The sequence below is a fragment of the Solanum pennellii genome, chromosome 10 (genome assembly GCF_001406875.1).
Source record: "Solanum pennellii chromosome 10, SPENNV200".
NCBI classification, from domain to species: Eukaryota; Viridiplantae; Streptophyta; class Magnoliopsida; order Solanales; family Solanaceae; genus Solanum; species Solanum pennellii.
The window spans coordinates 62,661,619-62,687,059 of record NC_028646.1 but is presented as its reverse complement, the minus strand read 5'-3'; the positions used below and the strand labels follow the sequence as shown (position 1 = coordinate 62,687,059).

General features: G+C 35.9%; 1 long non-coding RNA gene across 1 annotated transcript; it reads left to right on the top strand.

The window, feature by feature from the left end:
* Positions 1-15,924: 15,924 nt before the first annotated feature.
* Positions 15,925-20,131, top strand: LOC107032718. The gene is made up of 2 exons (XR_001458394.2): positions 15,925-18,185; positions 19,619-20,131. It is a non-coding gene; the product is annotated as an uncharacterized LOC107032718 (long non-coding RNA).
* Positions 20,132-25,441: the final 5,310 nt, after the last annotated feature.

Sequence of the window (25,441 nt, the reverse complement as noted above, 5' to 3'; positions counted from 1 at the left end):
CATTTTGTGCTCTGATTTTGCAAGCAAAGCCCACAATTCACGTGCTTAGTTGATTTTTAATGACTCCTCCATTTGTGGTTTGAAGTTCAAGGAACCATCAATATTCAACTTAAACTTCCCTTCAGGAGGTTTATGTCAAAACATGGGAACCATATGTCTAGGTAATCTTTTTGTACTTGTCGAGCAACGTGACAATATTCGGTGGCTTCGAAAGAGATATTATATCTTGTGCTAGGAATTCTATTAATATTCAATTTTTTTTTTAAAGACTTTGCTGTTTCTATTTTTCCAAATATTTCAAAAGAATCATTATGTTTATATATGATAACTAAAAAAATAAAATATCTTATAAAATTTGATTTTAGACCTCAAAACTTATTAAGATGCTGAAATTTATGAGTTCTTTGGCACTGACTTATATGTTTGAAAAATACCCTGGATGCTACAGAGTAAGCGAATTCAATAAAGTAGCATGTCATGTTTGAATACTATCAAAGTTGCATGTCGGGTTTGAATATTATGTCGATCATTTTATCTTTTAGTATAAAAATGATGGTCAATAAAATGTATAATGATTTGTATTAATTAAGCGTTTATTGATATACAAAGATTGTTTTTTATTTATTGTTTAATTGAGTGTATTAAAATAGCATGTATTACACATTGTTTTTTTTAAAAAAATATTTAGTTACAAGATATCCTTTACAAATATGGTGGAAAATATGAAGAAAATATTTTAGGAGTAATTGAGTATTTAATCGTGCTAATGCATGCATTAGAACTCCTTGTATGTAACGCCCCGAGCCTACATCCTTGGCGGGATTTACACTCGAGGACCATTATCGAGCGAACCCTTGGCCTGACTTACTTAGCTCAGCGGAAGATTCTAATATTATGGACTTACTCAAATAACTAAATAATATAACTTAGAATGTTAAAAGAATAACATTCAATTTGGCCAAAAATGGGAATCCAAGTCTTTAACATAATAATGATAATGCAAAGACTACTGAACTACTAATTGTCTATGAAGCCTCTAACATGAATGAGATGGATGTTGGGACAAATTCCAAAACATCCTAACGAACTAACTAGAAAGCAATAAAAGATGTCCTCTAGAATACAAGGAGGCTCTCCAACTGAGTCTGGAGTGCTCAACTGGATAAACGGTGCACTGGATGTCGATCCTCGTTACCTGCGTCTGTATCATAATACGATGCGCCCAACTGACAGCTGTATATTAAATGTACGAGTATGCGAGTTGGAATGCTAAAACAACATAGGATTAAAAGGGATTCTTAAAGAAACACTTACCTTGACTCTTCTCTACTCATGAATACTTAACTAAACTCATTTCAATATAAGGCAGTTTAAGACATGTGCATTATAAAGAAAAGTTGTTTAGAACAATATTTTCAACTCTGTCGGTATGCAAGGATACAAATAACTCTGATATGTATGCAAAATAAACAGATGTCAATTCATAATTATAATAAAAGACATACCATACTTCCTCTCAAAATCTACTTGTGCAATGCATGAATGAAATCTCATACCCCCATTCCTACTAAGCAGAACCTCTTGAAGAACCATGCAATTACTGCCGTGGGAGTTTCTCTAACCGACAACCATCACTTAAGAGATAGTGATGATACAACACTTTACCTCACGCTGCCAACACGTCCTATACCCGGCCAAAGGTATAAGACCTGAACTGCCTTATGGATCTACTAGTATATTGTGAAAAGGGTTCATCCAAAAAGTATGACCCTTTTCTACCCATGGTGGCTATATGGTTTATGAAAGTTGTGGGTTCTTTGAACGCTCCTCCACATCGGTGATCAATACTACTTCCAAAATGTGATACTACTCTTTATGTTTTTTTAAAAAAAACTACTTTATATGATTTGAAATTAGTGCTAAAAAAACTTAGCTCAAAGGTTATCTTGGAAATCTCAGTTTCCTCTCTTGCTTCATATTGAAAGTGATTACTCTTTTCTGAAAACTATCCCGAAGGCTCTTTGGAAATCTCAGTTTCCGTTCTTATTCAAATATGAAAACATTTTAAATATCTTTGAGATACACAGTCCTTATATACTTCTTTGAAGAAAAGAACTTCAAGTCTGAACTCTTTGCTTAGCTTTGAAACTGAAGTCTTAAAACAAGTTAAAACGTTTGTGAAAGATTTTTGAAACATTTCAAGAACTTATCTTGACTTCACTTTTGAATTGACTCTGAACTGATCTTTGAATTGAATTATGAATTCAAAGATTAATATTTGTGTTTGGAAGGAGCTCATGTTGTTTAGGAATGATTTTAGATAGCTAAACATGAAAAAAAAAACTGAAAATAAAGATTTGAAGGTAAGTCCCCGACTCGGAGGCATTTTTAAATTCTAGTTCTCAAAAAGTCTGTTACGACAGAATATCTCGTGTCAGCTGTGAGAATTTTCAATTCTGGGAACAGGTCGCACGACGCGCTCCCATGTCCAAATTTCGCCCGTCAAAATTTCTTCTTCGTTTTTCTTCCCCAATTCACCCAAGCTCGATTCTTTTTATTAAATTACTTTTAGATACAGATACCCAAAAAGTGTACCTGAGAATCTAACCTGAAATGACCTTTGAACGCGACGTAATAGATTCAAAACTTCCCAATTCAGGCTAATTCGATAACAACACATGAATTCAAGAATGGGTATCAAGATATCAATATTCTAATGATTTTAGGATGAATACAAACTGAAATTAATATGCTTGACACGTGGGAGAACGATCCCAACGTTAAGAGAGCCTCACATACCTGGTAGGGATCACCCCCGACGAAATTCATGATCAAACTAGAACAATCTTGGCGAATCTTGCTTGTTCTCCTCTTTCCTCTTATTCTTTTCACTTCTCTCAAAACCCTAACCTTTTTGGTAAAAGTGTAAACTGACTAAGATCATTTTAGACCCCAATTAATTACCCAATAATGAAATAAAATAGTTGGATAAGGAAAAGACCAAACTACCCTTTCAAAATTCTGATTTGGATATTTCCATAATCCAATAGTCCAACTTCCAAAGGACATAACTCACTCATACAAACTCGAAATTGGGCAAACTTGACAGCGTTGGAACGATCGTTCCAAGAGATTTCTAACCATATCTGGAAGTACCTCTAATTCATTCTGAGCAAGAATTCATGGTCATTCGAAAATAACCAAATACTCACATTCCTAATGTTATGCGGAATTCGAGATAATACGAGAAAATATAAACGCGAAAAACAAAGACAACAGATTTACGTGGTTCACCAATAAATTGGCTACGTCCACGGGAAGAGGGGGAGTAGTTTTATTATGGAGAGACAAGAACGGAATTACAGAATAGGGTTTGCCATAGCGTCTATATATAGTGCTAAGCTACGCCCTAACAGGCTTGGGCCCAAAATACAGAATTGACAGATAATTAAGGGCCCAATACAACAACATTGTATACCCCCGTCCTTTCTGTTTGTAACGGGTCCGATTCAAGCCATTCAACAAATCTCCACCTTGACTTGAATTCTCCGAACAGATTCTTCAGCCGCACTATGATAGTGCCAGGCCTCCCCCTCTTCCTCAGAGTTGCCCCGCAGGGCAATTAACAGCTTCGGATGTTGAGCAAGTCCAAACAGTGTTGAAACTTGCTCTGTGGAACCGGCTTTGTGAACATATCAGCAGGATTATCAGCAGACCCCCGTCCTTTCTGTTTGTAACGGGTCCGATTCAAGCCATTCAACAAATCTCCACCTTGACTTGAATTCTCCGAACAGATTCTTCAGCCGCACTATGATAGTGCCAGGCCTCCCCCTCTTCCTCAGAGTTGCCCCGCAGGGCAATTAACAGCTTCGGATGTTGAGCAAGTCCAAACAGTGTTGAAACTTGCTCTGTGGAACCGGCTTTGTGAACATATCAGCAGGATTATCAGCAGACCCCCGTCCTTTCTGTTTGTAACGGGTCCGATTCAAGCCATTCAACAAATCTCCACCTTGACTTGAATTCTCCGAACAGATTCTTCAGCCGCACTATGATAGTGCCAGGCCTCCCCCTCTTCCTCAGAGTTGCCCCGCAGGGCAATTAACAGCTTCGGATGTTGAGCAAGTCCAAACAGTGTTGAAACTTGCTCTGTGGAACCGGCTTTGTGAACATATCAGCAGGATTATCAGCAGACCCCCGTCCTTTCTGTTTGTAACGGGTCCGATTCAAGCCATTCAACAAATCTCCACCTTGACTTGAATTCTCCGAACAGATTCTTCAGCCGCACTATGATAGTGCCAGGCCTCCCCCTCTTCCTCAGAGTTGCCCCGCAGGGCAATTAACAGCTTCGGATGTTGAGCAAGTCCAAACAGTGTTGAAACTTGCTCTGTGGAACCGGCTTTGTGAACATATCAGCAGGATTATCAGCAGACCCCCGTCCTTTCTGTTTGTAACGGGTCCGATTCAAGCCATTCAACAAATCTCCACCTTGACTTGAATTCTCCGAACAGATTCTTCAGCCGCACTATGATAGTGCCAGGCCTCCCCCTCTTCCTCAGAGTTGCCCCGCAGGGCAATTAACAGCTTCGGATGTTGAGCAAGTCCAAACAGTGTTGAAACTTGCTCTGTGGAACCGGCTTTGTGAACATATCAGCAGGATTATCAGCAGACCCCCGTCCTTTCTGTTTGTAACGGGTCCGATTCAAGCCATTCAACAAATCTCCACCTTGACTTGAATTCTCCGAACAGATTCTTCAGCCGCACTATGATAGTGCCAGGCCTCCCCCTCTTCCTCAGAGTTGCCCCGCAGGGCAATTAACAGCTTCGGATGTTGAGCAAGTCCAAACAGTGTTGAAACTTGCTCTGTGGAACCGGCTTTGTGAACATATCAGCAGGATTATCAGCAGACCCCCGTCCTTTCTGTTTGTAACGGGTCCGATTCAAGCCATTCAACAAATCTCCACCTTGACTTGAATTCTCCGAACAGATTCTTCAGCCGCACTATGATAGTGCCAGGCCTCCCCCTCTTCCTCAGAGTTGCCCCGCAGGGCAATTAACAGCTTCGGATGTTGAGCAAGTCCAAACAGTGTTGAAACTTGCTCTGTGGAACCGGCTTTGTGAACATATCAGCAGGATTATCAGCAGACCCCCGTCCTTTCTGTTTGTAACGGGTCCGATTCAAGCCATTCAACAAATCTCCACCTTGACTTGAATTCTCCGAACAGATTCTTCAGCCGCACTATGATAGTGCCAGGCCTCCCCCTCTTCCTCAGAGTTGCCCCGCAGGGCAATTAACAGCTTCGGATGTTGAGCAAGTCCAAACAGTGTTGAAACTTGCTCTGTGGAACCGGCTTTGTGAACATATCAGCAGGATTATCAGCAGACCCCCGTCCTTTCTGTTTGTAACGGGTCCGATTCAAGCCATTCAACAAATCTCCACCTTGACTTGAATTCTCCGAACAGATTCTTCAGCCGCACTATGATAGTGCCAGGCCTCCCCCTCTTCCTCAGAGTTGCCCCGCAGGGCAATTAACAGCTTCGGATGTTGAGCAAGTCCAAACAGTGTTGAAACTTGCTCTGTGGAACCGGCTTTGTGAACATATCAGCAGGATTATCAGCAGACCCCCGTCCTTTCTGTTTGTAACGGGTCCGATTCAAGCCATTCAACAAATCTCCACCTTGACTTGAATTCTCCGAACAGATTCTTCAGCCGCACTATGATAGTGCCAGGCCTCCCCCTCTTCCTCAGAGTTGCCCCGCAGGGCAATTAACAGCTTCGGATGTTGAGCAAGTCCAAACAGTGTTGAAACTTGCTCTGTGGAACCGGCTTTGTGAACATATCAGCAGGATTATCAGCAGACCCCCGTCCTTTCTGTTTGTAACGGGTCCGATTCAAGCCATTCAACAAATCTCCACCTTGACTTGAATTCTCCGAACAGATTCTTCAGCCGCACTATGATAGTGCCAGGCCTCCCCCTCTTCCTCAGAGTTGCCCCGCAGGGCAATTAACAGCTTCGGATGTTGAGCAAGTCCAAACAGTGTTGAAACTTGCCCTGTGGAACCGGCTTTGTGAACATATCAGCAGGATTATCAGCAGACCCCCGTCCTTTCTGTTTGTAACGGGTCCGATTCAAGGCATTCAACACCTAACTTAAACAATTTTTCAAATTTCCTTACACTTTCCAAATTAACTAATTTAACTTCTAAGCTTCTTCCCAGCTATTTTGCTTTGCGAGATGTTACAATGCATTAATAATACCATGAATTGTCATGTATTAGTAATACTATCTGAATACACAATCAAGAATGACTCAACTATATTAGTAACTTAAAGTCAAAAATAAATTATAGAACTTAAAGTTGTGTATTTTTTCAGAGTTTACTCCTTCAGAGCCTCTACAACTTTGTCAGAAAATTATATAGCTTTCGTTGCTGACCGACGAAGCTAACCAATGTGTGTTTACCTTCTGACAAATGATATACTAACATAAAAATTAATCATGTTAAGAAAATGGTAGGTGATAAATGTTGCAATTTAAATAGGAAATAAAAGAAAAATTTTCTATAGAAATTGAAATAAAAAAAAGTGGGGAAAATATTTGAAAATTGATTATAAGTGAATCAACGAAATTGAAGGTTGACAAAGTGTATCAATAAGATTGAAATGTTGGACAGTAAGTGCTTCAATAATTTTTAAAAATCAAAGACATCAAATTTAGAAGTGCCTGACTAAAAAAGAATACCAGACTTAGAAAATATCGTTGATGTTTTTGGATGGCAGAATAGAAAGCGACTCACATTTGGGAGATTTTTATAAGAAGTCTATCCCCGTAAAGATTTGGTACCAATAATTATCGATTTATTAGTTAAAAACTTTAGCGTTGTTTCAAGAGAAAGAGAAGAAACAAAAGATTAATCTAAAAGTTTCAGAATTAACTTGTGGCTTTACTCAACACAATTAATTGGACATTTCATATTTTTTTTCAAGAATAGAGAGATTTTATTTATTTAATAAAAAGGTTTATCCATACAAAAGTGAAACTAGCCTATGAACATCTCTTTCGAGAGCATTTGTTACAAGAGAAGGAGATGTTGCAAACTAAAAGGCTGATTGTATATCATATGTGGATATATCCTTCGTTGTCCTTCCGCATTTAGCTAGCAAGTCTGTTATTGCATTTGCCTTCCTCAGAATGAGCTTCAAGGATGATCCCTTCCAGGTGTAGTAGCAGATCCGCGTATATATATGAGTACATGAGGCATCTGGTATTAAAAGTGTTAAGTAGTACCTGAGAATCCGTTTCCACCAACAAATTTTTAAAGTCAATATTATTTTTTGCTATATTTAGTCCATGTAACAATGTCAATACTTCTGCATGAAGGGCATTTCGTGCTTTGATTTTGCTAGCAAATTAAAACCACAATCCATGTGCTTATTAGTTGATTTCTAATGACTCCTCCAGTTCCGCGATTTGTGGTTTGAAGTTCAAAAGAACTATCAATATTCATTTTAAATTTATCTTCAGGAGATTTATGCCAAAATATGGGAACCATATGTCTAGATAATTTTTTTTGTAGTTGTTTGAGCAATGTAGCAGTATTTGGTGGCTTGGAAAGAGATATTATATGTTGTGCTAGGATCTTTACTAATATTCATTTTTTTAAAGACTTCGTTATTCCAAATATTCCAAAGAATTATTGGAGTTAGAATAGCGATGGACACCAAATGGTGATTTTTGATGTTGACGAAAGACGTTGGTGTAGGGAATAAATTCGTAACAGAAATAATGTTTGCGGTAATAAAGGCAATAAATGCGGAACACAACAATACGGTTAATCAACGAGAATAAAAGAGAAATAATGACACCAAGATTTTACGTGGAAACCCTCATAAATAAGGGAAAAACCACGACCTGAGAGGAGCAACGAATATCACTATAGTAAGGATTTTACACTTGTATGTCTGAGTAAAACTCCAAAGACCACTACACATTCAAAAGAAATAACACTCTTTTGATTTTTCCACCTCACTACAATATCGCTCACACTCTCTATTTTTCCTCACAGATTATTTTCTTCTGTGATGCCTCACTCTTCTTTCTCTCCTTTGTAATTCTTTTTTTTGGTGCATTTTGAAATGAGCAAGAGCTCTCTATTTATAGGAAAATCTACTCCTAATGATGTCACCAATGACATCACATGAAACACAAGATTTCAACATTTTCACATGTAGAAATCTTGCTAAGATTTTAGTTGAAAAAAGAAATGGGGAGCTTTGAATTTTGTTGCAACATTTGTTGACTTTAACAATAATCAACAAACAAAATTCAACCATTTTTGCTATGTTTATCTACAATGGGTATGGACTCCACAAATCTCCCCCTCCAGACCCATTCACCCTGAAGGAGGTATCTCTAGGTTTCTAGCTTGAGTACATGCCGACAAGTTCTTTGCATAGCTCAAACTTGTCCCTTGATATCACCTTGGTCAGCATATCTGAAGGGTTTTCACTAGTAGGGATCTTCATGACCTGCATAGATCCATCCTCTATCTTTTCACGAATCCAGTGATATCTCACGTCAATATGCTTCGTCCTTGCATGGTACATGGTGTTCTTGCTCAGGTCTATTGCACTCTGACTGTCACAATAGACGACATACTCAATCTGATGCAATCCAAGTTCTTGAAGAAATCGTTTCAGCCATACCATCTCTTTGCCAGCTTCAGTAGCTGCAATATATTCTGCCTCAGTTGTAGAGAGTGCGACACACTTCTGCAACTTTGATTGCCATGATATAGCTCCCCCTGAAAATGTAAACAAATATCCAGTAGTGGATTTTCTATTATCGAGGTCACCTGCCATATCAGCATCAGTATAGCCCTTCAAGATTGGATCAGATCCTTTAAAACACAAGCAATCTCTTGTGGTACCTCTTAGATACCTGAGTATCCACTTAACTGCCTCCCAGTGTTCTTTTCCAGGATTTTCAAGGAATCTGCTAACAACACCAACTGCATGAGCAATATCAGGTCTTGTACACACCATCGCATACATCAAACTCCCCACTGCTGAAGAATAAGGAACTTTAGCCATTCCCTCTTTCTCCTCTTTTGTTGTAGGACACATCTGTTTGCTCAACTTCAGATGACTCGCAAGAGGCGTGCTAACAGGTTTAGCACTCTTCATGTTGAAGCGTTCTAGTACACGTTCAATGTACTTCTCTTGAGATAGCCACAACTTTCTTTTTGTTCGTTCTCGAACAATCTTCATCCCTAGAATTTGTTGTGCTGGGCCCAAGTCTTTCATGTCAAATGACTTGGACAAATCTTTCTTCAATTTTGCAATCAGCTCTTTGTCTTGTCCTACAATTAACATGTCATCCACATATAACAACAAAATAATAAAATTGTTGTCAGAAAATCTTTTGAAGTATACACATGGATCAGAATAGGTCTTTGTGTACGTTTGACTTTTCATGAAAGAGTCAAACTTTTTGTACCATTGTCTTGGGGCCTGTTTCAACCCATAAAGACTCTTATTCAATTTGCACACCATGTGTTTCTTTCCAGATACTTCAAATCCCTCTGGTTGCTCCATATAAATCTCTTCTTCCAAATCTCCGTGAAGAAATGCAGTTTTCACGTCCAATTGCTCCACTTCAAGATCTAGACTAGCTGCTATGCTCAAAATAGTTCGAATAGAAGTCATTTTGACAACAGGTGAAAAAATTTCATCAAAATCAATACCTTTCTTTTGTTCGAAGCCTTTTACAACCAATCGAGCTTTGTACCTCACCAACTTGCCATTTCCATCTTTCTTGAGTTTAAAGACCCACTTGCACTTAAGTGGTCTTTTTCCTTTTGGAAGTTCAACTAGCTGGTATGTGCCATTTTTCTGTAGAGATCCCATCTCTTCGTGCATGGCTTTCATCCATTGGCTCTTTTCTGGATGAGACAACACCTCCTTAAGACTTTCTGGCTCACCTTCATCATTGATAAGGACATACTCTGAGGAAGGGTATTTGGTTGATTCTACCCTTTGTCTTTCTGATCTCCTCAGAGGTTGAGATTGTTCTTCTTCTGGGTACTCCATTTGCTCGGTATTATCACCAAGTTGCTCCCCCTGCTCAACAATCTCATCAGGTTGCTCTTCATGCTCAGCAACTTCATCAATCATACTTTCTGCACTTATGGGATGGTTAGAAGAAGAAGGAATGGTAACAAGATTAGGAACTATACCATTCTTTTTCTTGGCCTTCTCGGATAGATCATCAGCAGTTCCAACTTCACTTTCTCGAAAGATTACATCTCTACTTCTGATGACCTTCTTCTTTACAAGATCCCATAGTCTGTACCCGAACTCTTCATCTCCATATCCGATGAATATGCAAGGAACTGATTTATCATCTAGCTTGGTTCTTTGCTCCTTCGGTACATGTGCAAAAGCTTTGCAACCGAACACCTTTAGGTGCGAGTAAGACAACTCTTTGTTGGTCCAAACTCTCTCCGGAATGTCAAACTCCAACGGGACTGATGGACTACGATTGATAAGATAACACGCTGTCCGAACTGCATCACTCCAGAATGTCTTGGGTAATTTGGCCATTCTGAGCATGCTTCTCACCTTCTCAACAATGGTGCGATTCATTCTCTCAGCTACACCATTGTGTTGTGGGGTTTCAGGAACTGTCTTTTCATGTCTGATTCCATGGTTTGAACAATACTCTTTAAATTCTCTTGAAGTGTACTCACCTCCATTGTCGGTTCGGAGACGTTTTAGCTTTCGATCTGTCTCTCTTTCTATCAGAGCATGAAACTTTTGAAATACTTGAAACACCTGATCTTTGGTTTTCAAGATATAAACCCACAATTTTCGAGAAGCGTCATCAATAAAGGTAACAAAGTATTTATTACCTCCTATCGATTCTATCTCCATTGGACCACAAACATCAGACTATACCAAATCAAGTATATTCGACTTTCTTTCAGATGATGTCTTAAATGAGACTCTATGCTGTTTACCAAATAAGTAATAGTTACACGATTTTATCGTTGTACCTTTGGCAAAAGAGATGAGTGACTTTTTGGAAAGGATTTGCAATCCTTTCTCGCTCATATGACCCATTCTTTTATGCCATAAATCTGCAGAATTTACTTCGTGAGCCGCATTTAATTCACCTTGGCATATTTTTGCATTTGTCCTGTACAATGTGCCACGAGCAACTCCTTTTGCAATCACTAATGCCCCTTTAGTGAGTCTCCATTTGTTATTTGCAAAGTAGTTCTCATATCCATCTTGATCTAAAGCAACTCCCGAGATCATGTTCATCCGCAAATCAGGTACGTGGCGCACATCTTTCAACACTAATGTGCATCCAACATTTGTTTTTAAGCAAATGTCTCCGATCCCCGCAATCTTTGAGTAACTTGTGTTACCCATTTTCACATTGCCATAATCACCGGCTACATATCTGCAAAAAAGATCTCTTACCGGTGTGGCATGATAAGATGCTGCTGTGTCGACCACCCATTCCGACTCTATACCTGCCAAGTGCATGCATTCTTCTTCCTCATTTATGAGGAGAACAACATCGTCATTATTTTGCACCATGGCAGCTGTGTTGTCATCATTCTTCTGGCCGCTGCTTTCCCCTTTGCCCCTTTTTAGATTTGGACAATCTCTTTTGAAGTGTCCTGGTTGATCGCAATTGTAGCAATTTCTGGCCTTCGATTTTGATCGGACCTTGGACTTTCCACGAGCTCCGGATCTACCATAGTTACTTGAGCTCCTTTGGTAACTTCTGCCTCTACTTTCCGTGATGAGAGCCTGTCCGTGATTTTCAGGCCTTTTTCTCATCTTCTCATTAAGCAAAAGGGCTGATGTGACATCCTTCAACTCAATAGAGTCCTTACCATGTAAAATGGTTGTTGCTAAAGTATCGTAGGAAGATGGCAACGAGTTTAGGAGCACTATGGCTTTATCTTCATCCTCGATCTTTACTCCGAGGTTTGCTAGCTGCGTGATTAGTCCATTAAGTACATTTAAATGAGACAAAAAATTTGTACCTTCACCCATATGTAGCGCATATAACTGCTTCTTTAGGTACAATTTATTTGTCAGCGTTTTGGACATGTATAGATTTTCTAACTTTGTCCAAATGCCACATGCACTCTCTTCATCGATGATGTTATTAACTACATCATCTGTTAAGTGCAATCTGATTGCACTAGCAGCCTTTTCATCCATTTCTTCCCAATCCTCAAGTTTCATGGATTCGGGCTTTTTGGATTTACCGCCTAGTGCCTTGTGCAAACCCTGTTGGATGAGCAAGTCTTTCATCCTTCTCTGCCACGTTGAGAAACCGCTATCACCGTTGAATTTTTCTACCTCGTACTTTACTCCAGACATTTTTTTTATTTAGTATAGTACAATAAGTTACAAAAAATATTTCTGTAAATGAGCAGAACCTGTGCTTTGATACCAATTGTTGGGAATAAATTCGTAACAGAAATAATATTTGCGGTAATAAAGGCAATAAATGCGGAACACAACAATACGGTTAATCAACGAGAATAAAAGAGAAATAATGACACCAAGATTTTACGTGGAAACCCTCGTAAATAAGGGAAAAACCACGACCTGAGAGGAGCAACGGATATCACTATAGTAATGATTTTACACTTGTATGTCTGAGTAAAACGCCAAAGACCACTACACATTCAAAAGAAATAACACTCTTTTGATTTTTCCACCTCACTACAATATCGTTCACACTCTCTATTTTTCCTCACAGATTATTTTCCTCTGTGATGCCTCACTCTTCTTTCTCTCCTTTGTAATTCTTTTTTTTTTGGTGCATTTTGAAATGAGCAAGAGCTCTCTATTTATAGGAAAATCTACTCCTAATGATGTCACCAATAACATCACATGAAACACAAGATTTCAACATTTTCACCTATGTAGAAATCTTGCTAAGATTTTAGTTGAAAAAAGAAATGGTGAGCTTTGAATTTTGTTGCAACATTTGTTGACTTTAACAATAATCAACAAACAAAATTCAACCATTTTTGCTATGTTTATCTACAATGGGTATGGACTCCACAGTTGGATGTGCGCAATTGTTTAATGCTAGCTTGAATATCAATGGAGATATTATATTTCCCCATATATATTTAGCATCTTGGCAGTCAAAGAAAATATGCTCAATGTTTTCTTTTATGTTAGGACAAGAGGGGCAGTTTTTAAAGCTAGTAATAAATCTATTTATTGAGACTGGTATAACTTAAGCATGTATCAAATAGTTAGTTAGGATGTTAATTGTTAGTTATTTAACAACTTGATTAAGTCGATTAGATGAGCTGACAGTTAGTTAGCAATTATATTCCTTTTGTACTCAATTGTGTAAAGTGTATATAAATGATAGTGAGAAGTATATCTGTAAGACAATTTTTCATCTTCATCAATACAACAGTAAATTTCACAATTTCTTTTCCATGTATACTTAGAGTTCATAAGAGTTATCCATGGCCTCCATAGCTTAGCTTTATGATTTTATCATGGTATCAGAGCCATTAGGCTTTTAGTTTAGTCTCGGTCCTATTTCAACATTCACTCAAGGATTTATAGTGATTTAGGAATGCGCTTGACAATGAGTTGCCAGAGAAGCTGATGAGTCATAATTATCCTCTTTTTCTGCATTCAACTGATAATTTTAGTGTAATCCTGATTTCCCTGCAATTAACGGGATCTGAGAATTACTTTGTCTGGAGTAGTGGTATGAGAATTGCAGTTTTAGGTCGGAATAAATTGAGATTTCTAGATGGATCATGTAAGGAAGCTAGTTTTGGTACTAATCTAGAAGATCTATGGGAACGTTAAATGTCATTGTTTTATCATGGCATATGAATTGTGTGTCCAAGGATTTGCTTACCGGAATCTTATATGCCTCCAATGTAGTAGCTGTGTGGAGTGATCTGAAAGAGTGGTTTGACAAGGTTGATTGCTCTAGGATTTTCCAAATCCACAGAGAAATAGCAACTGCAACTCAAGGTACTAATTCCATTACTGCTTATTTTTCAAAATTGTGAGTTCATTGGCCTGAGTTTGATTCTCTGGCACCTGTTCCTGAATGTTCTTGTGTGAAATCTCGAAATTTCATTTAATTCATGCAAATGCCAAAAGCTTTTACAATTTTTGATTGGATTTAACAAAACTTACAAGCAAGCACGAGCTCAAATTCTGATGATGACTCCTGTTCCATCTGTGAACAAGGCCTATTCGATGCTTGTTGAAAGAGAAAGTCAGCGAGCACTTGCTACTCCTGCTATTTCTACTGAGATTACTAGCATGACTGCCTTCATGAATAATGCAGCTACATCATCTTCAAAGCTTGAAAAGAATTGGAATTTGCAGTGTGATTTTTTTAAGAAGAAATGACATTCCAAGGTAGAGTGCTATAAAATTGTAGGTTATCCTGCTAACTTCAATTTCAAGTTCAAAAGGAAGGTAGCAGTTTCTCACAATGTTGGTGCTTCCATGCCTAGTGATTGGATGCTAGAGTTATGTGATATGGCTCGTGAACAAGGGATAAACAACGATACAGGTTCATCTGTAGGTGTACCTGCACAGATGCCTCACTTCACTCTAGCTCATTATGATAGACTCCTGAAGTTGTTGGAGAAGGATTCAACACCTGAATGCTCAGCCAATATAACAGGTATCGTACATGATTGTTCTCACAATGTTGGTGCTTCCATGCCTGGTGATTGGATGCTAGAGTTAGGTGATATGGCTCGTGAATAAGGGATAAACAACGATACAGGTTCATCTACAGGTGTACCTGCACATATGCCTCACTTCACTCTAGCTCATTATGATAGACTCCTGAAGTTGTTGGAGAAGGATTCAACACCTGAATGCTCAGCCAATATAGAAGGTGTTGTACATGATTGTTCAGTTCATAGTAATGCTCATGAATGGATTGTGAATACAAGGGCTACAAACCACATGTTTTTTTATGTGAGTTTATTAGAAAATCAAATTGCATTACCAAAAAATTTGCCTAGGATAGAGTATCTTCCAAATGGGAACATGACAGAGGTATCACATATTGACACTTTGGAAATAGCACTTGATGGTGTCATAAAAATTGTTCTCTATATTCCAGATTTCAAATGCAATTTGTTATTAGTGTCTAATCTCACCAAGGAGTTGCATTGCTCTGTGCTATTCCTGCCTAATTTTTGTGTATTCCAGGACCTGTAAACTGGATAGGTTAAGGGAATTGGTAGAGAAAACGATGATTTGTACATGATGTCTTATGTCTCTTCTACAGAATCATTATCCTCAGGCAAATGGTTACATACAAAAACTAATAATGTATATGTTAGCCTATGGCATAGAAGGATAGGTTATGCACCTAAAAGAAGAATCAGACAGTTGTTTGGGTTATCTCTGTTGAAACTCAATTTTGACCCTCCCCAATAATAACTAATTAACGAGTTTATTAATTTCAAAATGATTTAAAATAATTAGTTTTTATTAAGTTCAAAATATTTTGCAAGTGTTCTTAAAGTTTTGTCCTTTTTACAATTTTATTAATATATAGGTGTCATGCAATTAGGTGTATAGTTAATACATTTTACGAATATTCAAAAATCGCCCCAAAGAGATTTCACTCGTTTAAATATCTTACTATTTAGTTCTCTTATATGATAGTTTAGGCTTTAAATTATTTAGTTTGTAATTAAAATAATTATTTTATTTTGTTAAAATTAAGATGCTTATTAATTAATTGATTCATTCTATTTGGACTCAAAGTTGGGCCATTTGTTGTCTAATTCCTAGCCCAACTTTAACATATTTCTAGTCAGCCCAACTGCACCTTAACCCCAAACTCCAACTCCCTTTCCCAGTGCGTCGACCCATTTTTTCCTCCAACCCGGCCCATTCTTTGTTTAGCAAAGGAAGCCTAGTCGCGTGAATACATGGAACGGGTGTCAAAGTTCACGGAGGACATGACGAGTACGCGGAGTGAAAAGCAAATCGCGTGCCTGATTGATTTCTCGTCGTCTTCCTCGCTACGTCATCAATCCGTACGTTTCCAGCAGAGAGGATTCATCCTTCGCAGACCAGGTGGAGCAGTCTGCACCATTGTTCGTCCTTGGCTCAAGATCGGATGGTCCTCATCGTTTTCCCGTTGTGGATTGTACATTTTCGATTTGTTCCCCCAAAATTGCTAGCTGTAAAATAATACCCCCTTTTTTCCCCGTTGGAAAAAAAAGTTTGAAGTTGCAAGGGAGGATTCTCTATTTTTGGATGAAATTTTGGGATTAGAATTCAAAACCCCCTAGTTCTAATACAATTTTGCACTCACCCTTTTCCCCTCATTTTTTTCGAAACCCTACATCTCCATCTATATATTAGTTTTTGTTCTAGAAAAAAGGGTTTTTTTTTATCTTGAATAAGAGGGAACGAAAATTTTGGAAAGAATTCTTTTGAAGGTAGAAACATAGAGGGAGAGAGTTGTTTTTGGATTTTTCTTTTTTTGAGAAAGGTCTTGAACTTTGAAAAGACTTGGTTTGGGGGAAATAGCTTGAACATTGAAAAGAAGCAGTAGCTTTTAGCTATAAAATCTCATATATAAACATTTAGAGAGTATCTCTTGGAGGCAGAAACAGTGAAAGTTTCAAGTGTAGCTCGAGTCTTTGTTTGCCTCTCATTTATCGAAACTTCGAGGAAGTCATTTCCTGCTCATTTCGTCTCTCAGTTCGCTGCATCGTAACAGGTAACATTCTCGTCTCCATTTCTCGTTTCCTTTTTTCGAATGATATTTGTTCCGTTATGTTTCCTAAACAATAGTTGGTTTCATTTTTTAAGTCACTTTTCGTTGTATGTCCTCGATATATCATCGAATAGAGTTTGAATTTCGGTGACCCTTCCAAATGTGCATGAGATTTTCTTTAAAGTTGGTTTTATTGTCCGCGTTTGTTTAACATCGTTTATCCCAAGTTGGTAAGTTTCTATTTTCCCCGCGTGACTCTTCACTGCGTAGTATGGTTTGGACTTTTTGATAGTTTGTTGTTCGGCTTACCTTTTATTGTGTGTATGTCTCTTGGTTTTGTTATTCATGTCCATTGGTCGAACGACTTCCCGAAACATCGAACTTTGTTTACCATTTGTTTTACATTGTTCCAAGCCGCTGTTGGTGACTATCTATCTTAGAAAAGCTCTAGAATCACCATTCCGCCGACAGAATAATCTCTCCTAGTCGGCGCGATCTTGGTCTGCCATACACTTGCTAGTTTTATTTTTTAGCCCATGAAAATGGTATTATGATTAACCTTGTGTGTGATAAAAATAGTGAGTGTATATTTGTTTGAATCATGTACTATATTAATGTACTAAACATTTGGACCCCGTAATTAACTAATGGCGAGTTCATTAAGTAATAATTGAGTTTCAAATTGTTTGAATCTGTGTGTTTTCGTTTGATTTAGGAGCAGCATGTATGTTTTTTTTCTTTTTTCTTGTCTCACTGCAGTACTGTTTGGTCATGTTAGTTTACTTGCTACATAGGTGATTTGTGTTGGTCTTATTTAAAAAACAGTTGTTGGTCTAATTATAAGCTTTCTTTTCCTTTAAATTAATTAGCTTTGGTGTTGAATGAGCAATTAAGCTTTTATCTTTGTTTCGGCTATCATGACTATTTTTATGCGATAGTTGGGTCCCTGTTCTTAGTCAGTAGCTTTTGATACTAACTTGTTTCCCATCTCATGTTACAAGAATGAATTTATTCCTCAAAATCCTTAGAGCTCATAAGTTAATATATAAATTTGCTCCACATGTTTGAGATTGTAGAAAGTAAATTATATCAAAGCCTACATGTATTATTGGTTTGTACTTAGTGATCTCACATGCCTATTTTTCTTCACTGTATTTATTTTTACCTTGTTAACATGGAATCTAGTTTGTATTAAGCAGAAGATTGGTGTGACTATTTTTATTGTTTTAGTTACAGTAAGTGCTAATGATATTTTCATATTCTCTGTCACATGTGAAATCCACCTATGAGTCCGCATGGGGCCAAATTTTGTCCTAACATATTCGAGGGAGTCGTAAAGACTCATGCTATCGTCTATCGAGTTCACTAACAAAACCGATGAACAAGCTCCCAAGTGTAAATTAGGTATATAACATTTTTATAGTAATATTCTCAAGATATAGCATTAGAGTTTGTATTTCAATATATAACATTTAATATCTCAAGTTATAGCATTAGAGTTTGTATTTCAATATATAACATTTAATATCTCAAGCTATAGCATATTATTATAAACTATAATGTTAATTTGAAATAATTAAAAAAAATTGTTTAAAAAAAATTGGAAAAAAAATTGGACAAAAATATAAATGGAAAATGACATCCTTTATTACTTAAATTAAATACAATTATTAAATGGTGTTAATTGATTAACACGTTTTAAGGAAATTCAAAAAATATTCAGATTAGTTAGTTGCCTTAAATCTCTCAAATTAGTTTAAATGAGAATAAATTTTGATTAAATTCCTTAAAAAGCTCTAACAAAGTGACATCAACATAAAAGCTATTTTTTTTTTCAATTTTCATTATTCTTTCAGATTTACAGCATATATCAATTTGCTTTTTTTTTTTAGTAATTGAAAAAATTTTGACGTTGGAAAAAAATTGATTTGCTATGATGGAGAACATTGTGTCGATATTAATTAAACATGGTGAAAGGTGGAATTCATCAGGTTGGTTTTAATTATGATTTGTTAGTTTTGATTATGATTCGTTGGGTTTTAACATGGAGAACATTGTGTCGATTTTTTTTTGGTTATTTTAAGATCTGATATAGATTATAGCTTATTTTTTTGTTTGGATGAAACAGTGTTTTGGTATATATACCGTATCTGAAAAAACAGCATGTAAATGTATATGTGTTTGAGTTTTAATAAAATTGAAGATTCGCATAATACTTGATTTATGAACAAAATATAAAAAATGAATTTGATGGTACAGTGTATTTAGTCACTAGTCAAAAATAAGTATTATAATTATGTGGATCGTTGAAGTATGAAAGTTGCATTAATCGTGTATGAACCTTATATGAAACTAGTATGAAATTTGTATTAATCGTGTATGAACCTTATATGAAACTTGTATTAATTATGTATGAAGTTTCTTTTTTGTTGAAATTAGAATATATGTTTCTGTTTGGCATATGATGGTAAATGTTGATATAATTGTGTATGAATTTTGTATGAAAACTGTATTTTTCTTGTTTAGTTTTTTTTTTTTTAGTTAATTTTTTTTGTGATGATGAAAGCTATATTTGTTTTTTTGTTTAGTAATTTTTTTTGTTATTTGTGGATATCTGTAATATTAATGGAATTGTTGGTGAAAAAATAGTATAAAATTGGTCGAAATATGAAATGCTAGTTTGTTTGTCTGTTTTCGAATTGTAATGCAATGTTTGTATTTTTTTTGACATTTATAGTATGAAATGTGTATTATTTTGGTATTAAATATTTTTATTTTATATTTAGTGGCATATTTTTTTGGAACTGTTTTTAATGAGCATTAATTTTCCATGTTAGGTAATACCATCGATGGTTGATATGTATGTTATTGTTGAAGGACCAAAGAAGTACATAGTAAATTTAAATACAAGGTGTGTAGTTGCGGGAGATTTCACCATTATGAAATACCATGTGATCATGTAATTGCAGTTCTTAGATACAAGAAACTACATGAAACATATTTCTGTTCTGTCTTTTATAGCGTGAAGAATTTCAGAGGTGCATATGTCATCCCTGTTGAACCTATCCCATGCTAGAGTTCGTGGTATATATCCATTATATTTCAAAGCCTAATTGATGGCACCCGGTCCAAGTAGATCAGTTAGAAAATCACATGTTGAACGCTGAAAGAGGTTTGTCGATGTGAAATTCAAAAAGGTCAAAGGTTACTTGTAGTAGATGTCGTCAAGTTGGACATAGAGGAAAGACATGTTCAAATAATCCTGTTAAAAAAATAATTTCATGATTTTTACTTTTTGTTACACAACATGTTTTGTTTTATGGAATGAATTTAGTTTAATTAATATTTGAGTAGCTGTGATTTTTTAATATTATCCGACCATCAATTATATTGAAACACATTTTGTGTCCGTTTTTAAATTTTATTCCTATACTAATATATAGTTAAACAAGAATCGTACATAGTTCATACAAAAAACATATATATGGAACAACTTATTAAACATATAATTGTACAGTAAAACTCTTGTTAAAATAGTTCATGCATAGATCATACATAGTTCATACAAAGTTCATATATATGGATCAAAAAATATATGATAGTTGTCATACAAAAACGATAATAAATCAAAATTGTGATATCATGTTCATACTAGTAGTAATCAGACTTCATATATATTTCATCCAGACAGTAATCNTATGAAAACACAAATCATATACATTGATGTATTATGTTGTATGATTTGTGTATGAAAGTACCTTAGAATTTCATTCATGCTTTGTGTATGAATTGATTTGGTTGTCCATTTATATGACAGTGTTTGAATGATGTTTGAATTGATATATAAATTGATGTATGTATGAAGTCTGATTACTAATTGTATGGGCATGACATTACATTTCTATTTTGTTGGCTTTTTTGTTTGAATCTTTCTTCAATTATTGATTATGTATGAAATCTGATTATTGTCTGAATGAAATATGTATGAAGTCTGATTACTACTAGTATGAACATGATATCACATTTATTATTTATTATCCTTTTAGTATGACAACTATCATATATTTTTTGATCCATATATATGAACTTTGTATGAACTATGTATGATCTATGTATGGACTATTTTAACAAGAATTTTATTGTACAATTATATGTTTAAAAAGTTGTTTCATATATATGCTTTTTGTATGAACTATGTATGATTCTTGTTTAACTATATATTAGTATAGGAATAAAATTTGAAAACGGACACAAAATGTGTTTCAATATTATTTATAGTTGGACAATATTAAGAAATCACAATTATTCAAATATTAATTATACCAAATTCATTCCATGAAACAAAACATGTTGTGTTACAAAAAGTAAAAATCATGAAATCATTTTTTAACAGGATAATTTGAACATGTCTTTCTGTTATGTCCAACTTGACGACATCTACTACAAGTAACCTTTGACCTTTTGAATTTCACATCGGCAAACCTCTTCCAGCGTTCAACATGCGATTTTCTAACTGATCTACTTGGATCGGATGCCATCAATTTAGACTTTGAAATATAACTGGGTATATCCCACGTACCCTCGCAGGGGATAGATTCAACATGGATGACATATGCACCTCTGAAATTTTTCAGGCTATAAAAGGCAGAACAGAAATATGCTTCATGCAAGTATCCTGTATCTAAGAATTGCAATTACATGAATGGTGAAATCTCCCCCATCTACACACCTTGTGTTTAAACTTACTATGTACTTTTTGGTCCTTCAACAACAGCATACATATCAACCGTTGTGGTATCACCTAACATGGAAAATCAATGCTCATTAAAAACAGTTCCAAAAAATATGTCATTAAAAAATAAAATAAAAATCTTTAATATCAAAATAATATTCATTTCATATTATAAATGTCAAAAAAAATAATACAAACATAGCTTTACAAATCAGAAACAGACAAACAAACTAGCATTTTATATTTCATACCATATTAATATTCAATTCAGACAACTAACATCATGTTGATCAATTTTATACGATATTTTCACCAACAATTTCATTAATATTACACATATCCACAAATAACAAAAAAAAAAATTACCAAACAAAAAAACAAATATCATACAATTTTATAACACTCTTAATACAATGAATTAAAATAGATTACTAAAAACAAATCAGAAAACTATAACAAATACTAATATGACGGATCCCATCTGTCACCATGTTTAATTAATATTGATAAGTTATTGTCCATCAAAATAAATCACAATTTTTTCACATAAAAAAAATCAGTCAAGAAAAAAAGGGAGTAAAAATTCTGCAAATAGAAGAGTGAGAAATGTGATATAGAGAAAAAAAAAGAAGGAAAAAATCATGTTTTAATTTGATTTAAATTAATTTGAACATTTTAAGAAAACTGAATAATTTAAATCTTTTTGAATTCCTTAATATGTGCTAATTTGTTAATTATCCATTATTAATTAAAATTAATTCAAATCCCAAAATTGATGCTATTACCAATTAATACATAAACGTGTTTTACCTCTTTATTTTATTTAAAAATAAAATTAAATTAACTGTAAAAATAAAAATAAATATTTAAACATATTAATTAGTATTTAAATAATTACTCATAGTTTATTAAATATATTTTAATTGATATGCTATAACTCGATAATAATCTGCTATAAGTGATTTATTTTTAAAAAGTATGTTTATAACTCGATATATATAGCCTTAAATGTGTATGAGACGTTATTCTTATATTGAAGAATATGGAGCCAATTGAAGAGTTGAAGAAAATTGGGTCATGAGGACCCAAATTTTTTTTTTCCTTAAAATTTGTATTTCGTTGTTGTTGGGCCTAAGCCCATTTAATTATTTACTTATTCTATTCTTAGAATTTAGGACATGTACAGGTGAAGTGGACCAAAGGCCCAAAACAAATGGGTCAAAAATCTAAAACAGGTGGGTCCAAAAACTGGTCAAGGCGAATAGAAAACCCGGATATGGACCCAAATCTCTCTCCTTCTCTCTCTCTCCCTCATTACATGTTTTTTAAATTATTTGTTGTTCTTCTTGTCGCTAGTTTAGAGTTAGAAGAATCAAAATCCCCGCAGAACACCACTTTGTCTTTAATGGCTCGATCAAATAAAGTAAACGGCTTAAAGGATTTTTCAAATTAAAACTCATTTAGATAAATAATTTTTCACTTTCAAAAAGATCTTAATGATTTTTGGCATTCATTTTCAAATAACTCTTAAGAAATTTTTTATCGCAATTTTAAATTTTAGCCAAACTAAGTTAGTTATCGGATAACGCAAGTTAACAGATATTTTAGGGGCCTAATACCTTCCTAAAATATTAATGTGAATCCCTGAACCCCCTTTTAAATATTTTCTAATGATTTTATCTGTTTAAGTCTTTTGAAAATAATGATTTTCTTAATTTTTCTCAAAAATTAAGTGGCGACTCTAAAAAAGTCGAAAGACTTATTAATTCTATTTTTTTAATAAAACAGATATGGCGAATCCACCGGGGACATTGGAGGATTCTAACCTTAAAACTAACGCTATTTGGCTATTTGTGATAAATTATTTACTTGTTTAGTTTGCCTTAGTTTTGAAATTGTTGCATTTTCATGGCATTTTCCCACCAAATGGCAAGTAGTATGCATTAGGAAAATGAAAGTTACGTGTATTTCCACGACTTTCTTCAGAAATACACAAAAGTTCATTTAGAAGTATCAAACAAATAGTTGGAATGCGTTCATCCGACGTTGTTTGGTAGCTTCACCCTAATGTTTGTCCGACTCGGGTAACCGTCAAATTGAAAACTATTCTAGTAAGCCTAAGCTAGAGCGAAAACGAAACCAAAATTAAGCATTAGCCTAAGATGACTTTATACCCAAGTTGTATTAAGTCCATTTAGTACAAAACTGCCAAAATCGTGTTTAAGGTCTTCGACCTCACGACACATCATATTATTTGACATTTGAATAATGTACGTGTGAAAACCAATTTGGGGTGGGTAAACCTAACTAGCTTCTATTTGTAGATATGAACCGTTTTCCTAATTTTGATATGGTCATATCAGCACCATCTCAACTCACAATGTGGTATAATAATCTAGACGGGGATTATAGCAACAAATACGTGGGTGCTCTGACGGAATTAATCAAACATGAACGGTTGGCCGGAACTGGTTGAGGTCATTATGAGATATTAGGATAGCCAAAGAATGGTGTTTCGATTCGGAACCGCCGAAATTATCCCGACTTTGGAGGAAATCCAAGACTTCATAGACACGGTAGGCACTGGTATAGAAAGGAAAGCAAGAAAACAAGAAGACATCTTTATCCCTAATAAGCCTTCTGTAGAAAATATTGCTGACTGGTTCGGGTTGGGAAAAGACTTTGTCTACTGGTCCAAGAATCCTATGTAGCATTCACAGATCTTTATATCCAATTTGGACATGCAAACTTCTACGCCACTTACAACCGAGAGTTCAAGATCTCCTACAGAGAATGGAACGAGATTCATCCTCTAGCATTTGCTGTAGCGTTGTTGGGAACGATGGTCTTCCCGCATGGCCCAAGTCTGAGCATCAATACCTGTGTTATAACACTTGCGCATACTCTATTCAAAGGATACGAGAACAAAGGGACAACAAAGTACTACCCTATAGCTCCGGTCATCTTGTTCGATATGTATCGAGCCCTGGGAAAATGCAAGGAGGGACATTGGTACTTCCAAGGGTGCAACTTGCTCCTTCAGTGGTGGATCCTCAGCCATTTAGTGAAGAGTGCTGGTACTCGGGAGCTGCATACTCTTGACAACAAGAACACCCTTAAAGATTTGAATGACATGTTGTACTGGGCGAATATGGACAATCGGAGAACAAGGGGGAGATGGGCTCAGATTTTCTCCAAATTGAGAGAAGAAGATCTCCAATGGATGCTTGACCACTTCATATCCAAGGAAATCGTCGTGGAAAGCCGCAGACAGGTTGTTCTTACTCTACCAGGTATTCGGGGAATTCTCCATTATGCACCCTTTCGAGTCTTGCGACAGTTCGGGATGATACAAACTGTACCCAAGGAGGTGTACTATGGAGCTTATGTATACGATATTGGAGATGATAGAGTGCACGACGCTTCTGAAATGTTCAGAGAATGGAAAAGTGTTAAGCGTATGGATAAAGACACCATCGCGCCTGATCTATTCAATGCTGGTTATGACAAGGGTTACAAAGAATGGCTGAAAAAGGACATACAAAGCATCTTCTCCCAAACCCCGCGCAGCTTTCACAGCGTAACGGATAGAGAAGACAAAGCAGTGGCCGAGCTACCAGAGGTAAAGAAAGAGGCGCAAGAGGTGTACGCTAAGTTTGTCGAGAACCAAGACACTATAAAGAAGGCGACTCAAGAGATGGAAAGACTAAGGCGTGGTTATGATGACTTCGATACCTGAGTCAAGAAGAAAATCGAGAGGATACGATACGAAAGCTTTGAAGACAAATGACGCCTAGGTGAAGGATTCTTGCTGATGCTATAATATATGTTTCAGCAATACAAGACTCAGGGGGACGGCGACGGAGAAGGACCATCTGGAGCGGCATAGTGGACTTCGCCCCTACGTGGGTTTTTATATGTATTTATG